The 13,934-nt window shown below is 34.1% G+C and overlaps 1 pseudogene; it reads right to left on the minus strand.

Annotated features, from left to right (window-relative positions):
• Nucleotides 1–942: 942 nt before the first annotated feature.
• LOC110639483 (12-oxophytodienoate reductase 1-like) lies at nucleotides 943–13,470 on the minus strand (annotated as a pseudogene).
• Between the last annotated feature and the right edge of the window lie 464 nt (nucleotides 13,471–13,934).

The following is a 13,934-nucleotide window of genomic DNA, read 5'->3' on the forward strand; positions in this document are numbered from 1 at the left end:
ATTAATACTTTAATTCTTGCCTTATTTCATTTCTTGAATCTATTTCCTACAATTATAGGTAAAATTTCCATTTAGATAATTTCTTTGTTAAATTTCGAAACATACCCTTTAATTCCTAATCTTTTCATTTAATTACTTTTTAGTTTAAATTTAGCTAAAACTAGTTTATTTTTATATCGAAAATTCAATTGTTAATATAACTTTTCGATGGAACGATCTTATCTATACTGCTTGTGCAACCCGTGCACTTGCGGTTAGGCTACATCAATAAATTTAGATTATAAGAAGATATATATAATAAATATTTATATATTTCTTTCTGGATTTAACCTTTAAGATTTAAGTTTATCCAATCTATATATCTATATAAAGTAAGAAGGTATTCCCAATAGCCTGCCACTCGGTATTCTCTTTTATGGTATTGTCACATGGTTAATATGTGATAAAGTCTAACACATGACATTATCTTCCATAATATTGCCACATGGCTTATATATGGTAGAGTTTGACACGTGACATTCTCTTATTATATATAAGTTATAAATTATTTAATAGTTATCCTATTAATATTATAATAAGTAATCATTATTATAAGGTAACATACATATATATATATATATATATATATATATATTGTGAAATCTTTATTCAAAAGCTTGAGAGATAAAAGTAATAAAAATACTTTGGCTTTTAATGATAGATTTACAGTTAATGATGTGGTTTGATATTTGGCATCTTAATTGCCTTTCTTTTTATTTTTTTGGGATTATATTATTTCACAATTTTCTCATATAGCTCAACAAAAAAATGTACGGACATATATGAAAAGTGAAATTTAATTGTCCCTTAGCTACATCCTTCCATCATCTATCAGAAGGTAAGAATTTCTTGATGGAAGAGCATGGATTGGACAATATAAACAATAATGCTCTAGCCAGAAAATTAAGTTATGGCTTCAAGAAATGGATAATTAGTATAACCAATTACAGGATCAGGTGTATAGAATGTTTCTCTGTTGCACTTGTTGAGAGGAGCATTAAGCTCAAATCTACTTGGTAAATTAGGATTGGCTATAGAAAGATGACCATAAACAATGAGATCTGCACTATTTTTTGCTATAGCTTTATTTCCAACTTCCCTTTCATAACCCCCAGTAGTAAGAAAAGTCCCTTTGAAAGCCTTTCTCATGGGCAGAAGACTGTCTGGACATTCAAATTTTTCTCTGACCATTTTCATTCTTGGCTTAACCATGTGGCAGTAAGGAATTCCATATTTATTCAAGGATTCAGCCATATATAGTCCCAAAGTATTAGGATTTGAGTCCCCAGATTCCTTATAGTTTGCAAATGGAGATAATCTAATTCCAACTCTATCTGCTAGGGAAATTACCTAAAGAGTGTAATTTAAAACTAAATTACCAAAAAGGGGTGAGGGAAAAATTATTTACCAAAGGGAGTATTTTTTATGACGTAGAGGAGAGAGACAGGCAGACTCAATCATGAGTAGTGACCAGGGACTAACTTGTGAAAAAAACCTTCTTTTGGATTGAAATGTAAAAAAAAAACCACAAATGCAGCTGGGTGCTACCCATAGTAGAGTCTACCTACAGTGAACAGTGCAGGCAGCTGGGTGCTACCCATAGTAAAGTCTAGCTGCAATGAACAGTCCAGATTCTCTCGCTTTTAGAAAAGAATCTCCACACTGTTTGAAAAAGAGGGCAGGCAGCTGGGTGCTACCCATGGTAGAGTCTAGCTACAGTGAACAGTAAAGAATCTACACACTTTTTAAAAAAGAAGAGACAAGCAGTTGGGTGCTATCAATGATAGTGCCTAGCTGCTGCAACATCAGCACTTAAACGCTACCAAAGTTAGCGTCCAACTTGTCCTCCCCATCACAGCGTCAGTTTGCACAGTTAAATGGCAAGTAGTCTCTAAATATAATAGTGTCTAATGGAACTATTTATACCAACCCACCTCCTCTCACTTCCTGCATTGGTTTTATGCATCGACACTATTCACTGTATAATATTTTGAGCAACCATTTGAAGCACCGGCTCTCTCCAACATTTTAAGGTATGTGTAGTGTATATATTTATGTGTTTTTTTTTTAATGATATGTAATAATAAATTTCATGTTAAAGAAAATAATTTATGTATTAGTAAAATATTTTTAAAATTTTGTAGTGAAATTAAATATTATATAATTATATAATAGTATAGTTAATAATTTGTATTAGTTAAAATAAAAAATATTAGTGATAAAATTTAAATATTATGTTGTAAAATTTAAATTTGAAAAATTATTAGGTTTAGAATATGATTTTACGTGTAAAGAAGGTAATAAAATAATAAAAAAAAGAAAAAATAATATTATTATTTTGAATATTATTCGTAAATTTTCTGAGGGAAAAAAATTAGGTGAAAATAATATAAAATGTAATTGAAAAGTGGTAAATAATGAAAAAAATATTAAAAGTATAAAAACTAAAAAAAAATGTTGAGGTAATTTTTTTTAATGTGTATTATATTTTTTTATAAAACTAATTAGGTAAAATATAGATAATATATTACGTATTTTTTTAAGAAAAATTTTATAGTGTACTTAAAATAAATATGAGGTAAATTTATATTGTTAGAAAAATTTTAATATGTACTATAAATGTCAATATATTATTAGATTTAGGAAAATAGAATAAAATCTACATATGTATTATTTTTGATGTCTAATAAAATTAGTAGTATGGTGAAAAAGTTTGTATTAGTAAAAATGTAAAAAGAAAATTTATCATTAGTGAAATTGATATATTATGTTGCAAAATTGAAATTAGGAAAAGAATTGTTTAAAGTATAATAATTTAAAAGAAATAGATTGAAATGATTTATTTTAATTTGTCTTATATTTAAAATATTTAAATTTATATTATTATGAAAAAAATTATAATTCTATAACTTATTTGTGAATAAGTTATTTGATTTACAAAAAGATGATAATTTTTTTTTTGTTATTTGCCTAGTTAATTGTAAATTTATTACAAATAATTACATTAAAATTTTATATTATTGCAATTATTGGTCCTATTGGTTTAATAGAAAAGCTAATTATATTATGTTTTGTTTTGCCCTCATAAATTAACTGGTCAAATTGTATGAAAATGTATTAAAATTTTTATGTCCAAAATTTGTATTCTATTTATGTGTTATTTTATATGTATATTATAAATTATAAGAAATGTTATTTTTTATATGTGAAGATGTCAAGTCCACGTTTTGGTACTGTGTACTGGGACGGTGAGATTATTTTAGGTGATGATAGATATGATTATTCATTATTATGTTGTTAATTTTAGGTGATGATGTGTTGTTAATTTTCTGCTTTATTCATTATTATGTTTTCTTAATTTTTAGTATGTTTAATAGTCCTATTATTTATTTATTTATTTATTTTGTAGATGGTTATTATGAAATTCACTCGAAGCATTTTAAGAGAGCAATATGCAATATAAAATACTAGATTTGGGGTGCAGAACATTAATGAACTTAAATAGAAGCCTAGAAGATGCATAACGGAGCATATTGTTGAAATTAATAATTTCTTACAAAAAATCATTAATACTGGCTATCATATACAAGAATAGAAAAAGTTAATATCCTAATTGAAACTATTCTCATTCGATATTTCCATTTGCTATCTCGAATTTGAGAACAAAAAGATGTTGACACCTATAATGAACTAGTTTTAACTTTTTTTCTAGAGGAAGTCATCCCAAATACAAAGAGTACCTTAACATGCATGGAAACTTTACCTATTCCACAGGAGATATATTGTCATAGAGAAAACAGAAAAAGATCAGGTTTATAACTATAGTGTTACTTAAAATGGATTGTAAATTTATTTATATTGTCATGTTTATATTATGTTTGAATATGTTATTGCAGTCCATGCACGAGAAGAATTTGGAAATAATTATTTCCAATTATATGAATACATGAGACAACTGAAAAGTCATTGAAGTTTTAAAGTTGCTAAGCACACAATTGAAGGTGAAATACATAGACATTGCAAGAAAATTGCCTAAAAATAATATTCATAAGTATGGACTGTATTATGGATATATGTTTTTTTTTTTTTAAACTATGTACTAGGTTGTTGATGAAATTTGTATTTCTAAGATTGAGACGATTATGTGAATTAATGTTTAGTTAAATTAATAACTACGTACTTGATGGTTAAGTTAAATTTTGAGACTTATGTTTATTATATCTATAAATACATTATTCTATAAACAGAGTTTACGTTTGCAAAATTAATGACATCACTAAAATTAATTTTAGATTTTATAATAAATGCACATTTTTTCTAGCAATGTCATTTATGACACGTATTTTATACATGTACTAAACAAATTACAAAGAAATAAAAATAAAAAATGGTCATGTGCCACATCCTGGACGCCTCCTCTGTCCTGCATGACGCAACGCACCAGCCAACCTCCCATGTCTGCTATGTTCTCCTTGATCTTCATGTTCATCAATATCCTGTGGACATCAGTTGAAGTTCTGATCCAGTTTGTTACATGCTTGAAGATGGACCTACCTCATTCTGCATTGAACTAGATTCATAATGCCCAAAGAGTCCCACCCCTGATGCAAAAGTCCTAAGCCCAAAATCATGAGGTGTAAAATACATCTTTGAAGCTTCTGCAGCATCGAATCCATATCGTGATGTTGAAGGTACATTTGTGTATGGTCAAGAGAAAGGGGCGAACATTGCATCAAATGTTATCCTCTCGTATTGAGTTGGAATGAACTCGAATGATGTCCTTTCTTGTTACGTTGTATGATGTGAGGACGAAGGCATCCACTGTCCAAAAGGGCCTGGCATGGATGGATCAGGGATCCAATCTGTGTACTGGTTTTGTAAATATTTAGTGAATGTTGGAATGGATGTTAACAGACCAGCTTCGGGAAATTGGGTAAGAGGTTGTGCCCTAGCATCAAAACTGTCAAAGGGATGGTAAAAGATAGGGTGTGGCACCGCTTCAGTTATTGGCGTTGTAGACGGATGAGATGGCTCCCGTTGTCTTATTTGTCCACCCCTATGCCTTCTCTACTGTTGCTGCGATTGCACAATTAGTGTATCTTCTAACAACTCACTAAAAACATGCACTGATGGGGCCGGATCTGGATATGGTGGTCGTTGGTTAATAAGACGCTTTTCCTCCTCCAGGGCTCGTAGCATGTTTAGGACTAATCTTTTACTATCTACAATATTCTGTGCGGACGTATCTTCCAATGTAATAAGCAATTCTTCCAGGCTATCCTTCTGTGAAACACAATGTTGAATATAATAAAATTACAAACTTAATTTATTACTTAATAACCAAATACACTATTAAATAAACAAAAGTAAAAATGATACTTTACCACAGAACCTATAGAAGCTCCTGTTATTGAGATCCATCGTCTAGACACGCGGCGATTCCACTCCATGTACTACGAATGATGGTGGAGTGGCCTCGTAGCAGCTTCACCTGGTATAATGAATTGGTGGTGTCTATTTCATCTGTTAATATATTGGGCATGAAATGTTGCCCAGTCACCATCACCTTGTCGCAGTGAAGTTTGATGTAGGTATTCTGCTTGACGAGGGGGCCGAGGAATCGGCTGTTGCAACCCAAATTGTTGTAATACCCTACCAAATTGGTGTCACTCAACAATGTGAAAGTAGATTAGTGGCACCATCGCCGGCCACACACCCTCCCCTTGCATATAATACTCAGGTAAACCATTTAGTACATCCTGGGTGTATGGTTCCCATATAAAACTGCAAATATAAACCATAGAAAAAATTGTTGTTAGATGAAAATAATGAAAATATGATTAACTCTTATATTTTATTTAATAGAAACATGTTATTATGTATCTTACATCATTATCCGCCATTCTATCAATATTATATCTCATTTGGATTAATACATGCATGGTAACCTGTGTCACCTATCGCATATTACTCCACCTGCAAAGTAACCCATTAATTTATTTCTTAATTTATAAATGTTTGAATTTTGTATTACATATAAAAAAAATCAATACTAACATGTGTACCTATTACCCAATGAAGCATTATCATGTGGTGCTGGATCTGGTAATGATGGAGCAACCATCTTAATTCTCTGCCATGCCCAAATCTGTAAGATAAAAAGTGCACTAGATATCTCCTTAGTTCCAGGATCTACTCCACAACAAAGCTCCCTATATAGATATGCAAGGCATGCTGAACCCCAACTATATTGCCCAGCCTGTCTCATATCCTCAAGCAATGGTAGGAATATCAAATTAACATGAGCGTTTGATTTGTCATTGAAAAGTGAAACTCCAATTAGACGCATTATATATGCTTATGCGTGTATAAGTAAAGTGGCATCATCAGCTCCTTCAGGAATAGCTTCAAATTTGACCTATAAGCCATGACATATATAATCCACATCCCTTAAATACATGTGGAGGTGGCCTTATGCCTAGATATTCTTCACAAACAGATGACCAATCTAATCTAGAATTGGCAGTTGTTGCATGACCATCTATAGGCAATCTAGTAATTTTACCAATATCTTCTAGAGTGATAGTACACTCTCCTGTCGGCAATATGAATGTGTGCGTCTTAGGTCTCCACCTTTCAATTAGAGCTGATATGAGATGCCAATCTAATGCAAAAAATCTCATTCAAGATACTCCAATAAAACCACTTTCCGTCAAATGAGGAACAATCAATTGTGGAGGGGGCATCCAAGTGAAGAACATCTGCATGTCTTCTGCAGGTTATCACCTCTTCCTGCATTGTACCTTCCCAGATAGACTCTGACTGATGAAGTCTCTGGTGTCTGAGTATTGAAGGAGCAGATGGACCTGGCTGCAAGTAATTTCGACTGTGCATTTATTCTCCTTCCATTCCTATCAAGGGTAATAATCAACTTATTAATCTTTCACTGCACCGTATTATTACTCTTCTATTATAAAAATAAATGAACAAACAATCACTCTAATTATTAGTCTTTTAATCTATTAATTACTATTATAACAAGTTATATAAAAAACTTAACAAATACAATATTGTATTTACATCTAATATATCAATTTTTATTTAGATTTTCATATAATAGCAATAATACAAAAATTAATGTCAAAATAAATATTACCTAAAAATTTTCCACAATAATCATAAAATGTCATACATGAAAAAAAATGTCGCATGAATAATAACAAAAATTAGGTCAAAATAAAAATTACCTCAAGATTCACAACAGTAATTTTATACAACAGTTATTTTTATTATAAAAATATTATTTAACAATAATAATTAAAAAAAATTTACTTTTACACTTACAAAAAATTGTTTTCTTAGAGTGTGCGGGAATTTTAATCAATAGTAGTTTTTTTTACAGTATTATAAAAAATTATATTATAGTAATTTTTATTATAAATTTGGTATTTAACATCAATAATTAAAAAAAATGTAATATGAATAATAAAAAAAATTAGCTCAAAATAAAATTTACCTCAAAATTCATTGCTCCTTAATTTCTCTATAGGCAGAGAGAGAGAGAGAGAGAGAGAGAGACATTGAGAGGGAGCGATTAGAGTATCATAAAAAATTGTAGTACAACAATTTGTAATATGGCATCAATAATTAAAAAAATACTTCAAAATGCACTGAAACTTACTTTCACTATAGGCTGAGTGAAAGATATATTGATAGAAAAATAGAGAGGAAGAGGGAGATTAGAGTGTTACAAAAAACTATATAACAGTAATTTTTATTATAAAATTATTATTTAACAACAATAATAAAAAAAAAAATTACTGTTAGACTTACAAAAAATTATTTCCTTTTACAATGTCTATGAATTTTAATAAATAGTAATTTTTTACAGTATTATAAATAATTATATTATACTAATTTTTCTTATAAAGTTAGTATTTAATATCAAAAATAAAAAAAAATCTCAAATTAAAAAAATTACCTCAAAATTCACTACAAAGAGAGAGAGAGAGAGAGAGAGAGAGAGAGAGAGAGAGTGCAAAATATTATTTAACAACAATAATAAAAAAAATTATACTGTTACACTTATAAAAAATTATTTTTTTTACTAGAGTGTGCAAAAATTTTATTGTTATTATATCATTATTATTTAACATTAATAATAATAATAAAACTATCTCAAAATAAAATTACCTCAAAATTCAATGGGCTTTAATTTACTTACAAATAGAGAAAGAGAGACATAGAGATAGAGATATTGTTAGCATATTAAAAAATATATCAGATATTGTTAGATAGAGATATTATTTTATTATATAATATTTATATAGCATAAATAATAAAAAATTAACTCTAAATATATTTATTCACCTTTTGTTTCCTCTATAACCAAAGAGAAATAAACAAATAAATGATCACTATATTTCTTACACAAAGTTTATCTACAGCAAACTTTCAGAGGGAGAGTAAAGTAGGGTTGAAATTTTTTTTTTTTTTTATAGCTGATGTGTTGTTGGGGGACGAGGGGGATGAGGGTTTAAATAGTGGACTCAGACGCTACTATCATTCACGTCTACTTGCAGGATGAGACCAATCTGTCACGAGTTCTAACAACACATGCAAAACAAGATGTTCACAGGTACCTGGGCGCTACCTTTGGTAGCGACTAGCTGCCGCGTCTGACAACGTGGCAGTTAGACGCTATTATGGGTAGCACCCAGCTGCCCACACTTCTTTTTTTTTTTTTAGCGTTTTTACTTTTTCATAAAACGAGACTCATTTTTTGCAAAATAAAGGAATCTGCACTGTTCATTGCAGTTAGACTCTAATATGGGTAGCACCTAACTACATCTGCCGTTTTAATTTTTTTTTTACATTTCAGTCTAAAAGAAGGTTTTTTTGTTACAAGTTGGTCCCTAATTACTACTAGGGGTGAGCAGATTTCGATTCAAACCGAAAAATCGAATCGAACTAAGCCAATTCGGTTCAATTAGTTCGGTTTTAAAATTTAATCGGTTTAGTTCGATTTTATATTATAAAAATTTCGGTTATTTCTGTTTGGTTCGGTTTTGAAGAGAAAAAAATCGGTTAAACCGAACTGAATAGTAATTTTTTATATTCAAATCGCACCAAATCGAACCGAATCAATTTTTGAATTGATTTATTTTTATAGACAATTTATGAATTATATTTAATTTTATAAATATTAATTGTTTAATTTCATTGATTAATGGTTATTAGGTTCAAACCAAAGTCAAAATTAGACCAAATAACTTAAAAATCAAGTCTAAATTAAAAAATAATCAAAAATCAAAATTGATTGGTTTGAACCGAACCGAAATAGAGCGGTTTGGTTCGATTCAATTTTTAACCCATTTCGGTTTGGTTCAGTTTCTAATATATATAATTCGTTTTTATGATTTAATTCGGTTTAGTTTGGTTCGGTTCGAACCGAATGCTCACCCCTAGTTGCTACTCATGATTGAGTCTGTTTGTCTCTCCTCCACGTCATCAAAAATACCCCTTTTGATAAATAATTTTTCTCTCATCCCCTTTTGGTAATTTAGTTTTTAAATTACACCCTCTAGGTAATTTCCCCCTATCTGCTCCTATCTCATTGGCTACAGCTTCAACTATTTCCAAAGCGAAACGGCAGCGGTTCTCCAGGGATCCACCATATTGATCTGGACGATTATTCACCTGATCTTTCACAAACTAATCAATCAGGTAGCCATGAGCCCCATGAATCTCAACTCCGTCAAAACCTGTAAAGCAAGCAACAAGAAAAATAAAAGCAAAAAAGAAATTATTATTATGGGTGATTAGCACAAATACTACTTAAATTCAAAAACTTTAAGAGCAAAGGCAGTAAGACTATGAATTACATATATTCATGACTGTGAAGATCTATGACCATCAGATGAGTAATTAACTGATTAGTGATTAATTCAGTAACTCTAAAACATAAACACTTAAGCGCTTCAATGTTACTCAAAGCCTACCAGCTTCCATAGCATTCCTTGCAGTATTCTACAATCATTCACGACATGTGGAATTTCATCTGTTCTTAGACGCCTTGGAGGTGTGAACTGTGGAACATCAATGCTAATAGCTTGAATTTGTTGGGTAAAAGGCTTGTCAGTAGAAGATATTGGAGCTTGCCCATTCGGCTGAAAACCTGTAAAGACCAACAATTGATGTAAAATCAAGATGTAGACAAAAAGGAGCATTCAAAAAGTAGAGCAATTTTAATATGTGAATTTGAAAAGAATAGTTGAGAATGATCAAAAATATGAAGAAACTAATAAAAGGAAGAGATCCTTGTAGACATTTGGAATGAAAATTCCTTCTAGGCAAAAAACAAGGCCTTCACTAAAGCAAGATCAACAAAACCATTTTCCCATAGCAAAAACCCATAAAGGAAACCATTTTTCATGCCCAACGAACGCGTGCCAATGAAACTCCTATATTATGAAATGGGGAATTCAATTGGAAGAGATACTGCCACTGTTTGGCAATTGGAACCTGATTGAAACCAATAAAGATAGCTCCAAGTCAAGCAATTGATGTCATGGACAACAAGGAAAAACGATAGAAAAGTCAGCTTCAATATACCGCACTAGTTTTTTTTTTTCTTTTTCCTTTTTTTTTTCAAAGGTCTGGAGCCTGCACATCTATTAATGGAGCCAATCCTAATTGCCTGTTGACTTAACTTCTTTCGGTACAGCAATTGGTATCACTACATTAAATTTTAAAACGTAAAAATGCTTTATACGTAATATAGACGAGTAGCATGTACCCATTAATTGAGACCAGAATCACAAGAGAAGCCTTCTTGTAAACTCAATTATCAAGTTCATCAAAAGTGACAAAACCAACATAACACGTAAGTTGTGGCAACAGATACAGACGTCCCAAGCACACACCTGAGCTTGAAACTCTTCCAAAATGCCAAATTTGCAAGAAGAATATGCCGCCTTTGGCATGAACAGGGCCAACAATGGGTTTCCATTCCACAACTTGTTCTTTGGTCAAAACACCAGGAGTAGAGAGATACCTTTTAAAAATGGAAAGAAACCAGATGCGTTATTATGAGGCTTCAAATTTTCCAAGTTAGGAAAGTAAATTCCAAAATTAGGAATAGTGGGGGATTGTGCAGGCGTGTTAGTTGTGCTTGAGTTTTGTTCTTCCTGACCTTTAATTTCCAAAGTCTACGGAACATAGCATAGAGAAGCGCATGTCACGGGGGGGAAATTTTTCGCATCCAAAAACCTCCCAAACCCGTGCGGCACTTGTTCCACCAACAAGTCAGCCTCTCAAACTGTCCCACGGATCTTCACGGCTACCACCTTTATATCAAAAGGTTCACACGGCAGCCCACACTTACACCCAAAGTGCTACCGAATGCTCACGGCAATAAATCAACACCAAGAGGTTCACACATCAACAAGGTTACCCCGGCCACCAATCTTTGGACTCCCACGGCAACAAGCTTCCCTCAAGTCACCCCAAAGATCCACGGCAACACTCCAATAACTAAGGATGCTTAAGAACCTCACGGCAATAATGACCCTCACGGCAATAACTCCACAAGGGAACTACAATGATGCTTGCGGCAACCAAATTGACAATGTCAACAAACCCAACACTTCAAAGTGTCCCACGGCAACAAGTTGACACCTAACACCAAGAGGCACACGGCAACCAACCGAACTCACCAAGGAGCTATAATGAACCTCACGGCAACCAAGTGAACAACCCAACCTTACAATGGCCAAAGTTCACTCAACACCACAAGCAACAAGCAAGTAACTTCAAGCACACCAATCTCACAACAAGGAGTATCACACGGCAATAAGCTTATAACCCAAACTTAAACAATGGCCGAATCTCTCAATCACAAGCAACAACAAGCTATCACAAGCACTTCACGCAAGCAACAACAACCACAAGTATCCTTACCTCACGGCAATAACACCAACCCCAAGTCACCCGCAAGGCAAGCAATTCTCACAAAGAATTATAATGGCCGCAACTCTTAACACCAAGCAACAAGTAAAACTCACAAGTCACCCGCAAGGTCAATAACAACCATCAATGCCCACGGCAACAAGTTTACACTAAACTCAACAATGGCCAAAACACTTGCTCAAGCAACAAACTACCATAAGTGACAAGGAACTAACCTCATGGCAAGGACACCCAAGGCAAGCAACAATCTCACGCAAGCAAAGCTCAACAATGTGCCTCAAACAACCATCACCAAATGGCCAGCCGCATCAACACAAAGACAACAATCCATGCGTATTAAACATACATCAAGAAAGGTAGAAGCAAGAGTAAGGAAGTAGAAAGCTACTTCTTTATTCCTTTACAAGCAACTATACAATTGCCATAAAGGAAAGGAAACAAAGCTCTCAAAGCTCTCCAACAATGGTGCTCCCGTCACTCTCAAGCTCACTCTCTCTAAAACGTTTTTACAAGGGAAACAAGTCCCATTTTATATTACATGCTTTGGCCGGCTGCCTCTCTCAAAAGCCATTGTGTGGCCAATTTTAAATTACAAATAGAATATTATGGGAAGGACAACAAAGCTGGCTGCACTTGACACCTAGCTCCACTTGGAGCATTTCAAATGGGCATGGAGGGAAAATTGCCGCCTCATAATTGGTCCCAAAGTGGGCTGCCACTCCATGCGCCCCACTTGGGCTGGTTCTTCACCAATTCACGCTGCATATTTGGGCCTCCACTCATGCTCATTTAAGTGGTCTTGTGCTGTCCTCATTTTGGCGCAACACTTGCCCCACTAAGCCACTTAGTGGGCTGCACCTTGGCTCTTTGGCTATTTAATTTCACGCTGCATGTCCCATGCACAAAGGGAATGGACGTCCCACTTATGCGCTGCATGTGGTCTTGGCATGCACATTCAATTTGGGCGCTACACATGGCCCATGCATGTGATGGTCACCATTTAATCTCTTGGAACCATTCCACCGCGCCACTTGGCCCACTAAGCTCATGTGATCACCACTTCACTTGGCCACTTTGGGATCTCCATTCACATTGCTATAACACACTTGCTACCCACTAAAGTGCTTCACGCTACATGGCATGGTCATTTCACATTGCATGTATTGGCCATTCATCTCATGCATGTTCCACTTAAGTGCGCCTCACATGCTCCATGTGCGCCACATTAGTATCCCTTCACATGCACAATCACATTTGGTCCCTTAGGCCCCCACGTGGTAAACTCCACTTACCACAATTACCATGCAAATGCCATTCATGTGAACTAAATCCCATGCAAAGTCCACGTAGCTTTCCCATGCAACCATCATGTAGCCACGTCCAATTTAGGGACTTCTCATGCAAGTGATCCACGTCCACTCTAGGAACTCCATGCACAAGTCCCACGTCCCACTTTCCCATACTCGGCCAACACACAATTCCGGCTTCACTTGGGCAGCCTCAAGCACAAAATATCTTGGACTTCTCGGGGCAACAAAAATGGGGTGACACTCTCCCCCACTCAACTTGGCAACGCCCCCGTTGCCTCAAGTTGTCGGCTCTTCACTGGCTCTTCACGCTGCCTCCACCTAGGCAGTGAACCTCGCCTCTTGCCCCATGAGCCCGTGGCATTTCCCGGCTGACCAATCTTCCTCAGTCGATCGGCTTGCTTTCCATCCAGCAAACTCAGCCCATTTGCCACTAAACCGGCTAACTGACTCACCCAGTCGGTCAACTGCCATGGATGACCCCCTCGGTCGAAATTCCCTCTGAATCTCCCTTGTCGCCTAGGACCTCTCTCATGTCCATGCGACCCGTTGCCTTCTGCCTTCTGCTGTGTTTCAGTGCCTTCCCTGTCCTTGTGGCTAGGTGACTCTGCCTTCCTC

Source organism: Hevea brasiliensis, chromosome 12 (genome assembly GCF_030052815.1).
Source record: "Hevea brasiliensis isolate MT/VB/25A 57/8 chromosome 12, ASM3005281v1, whole genome shotgun sequence".
NCBI lineage: Eukaryota > Viridiplantae > Streptophyta > Magnoliopsida > Malpighiales > Euphorbiaceae > Hevea > Hevea brasiliensis.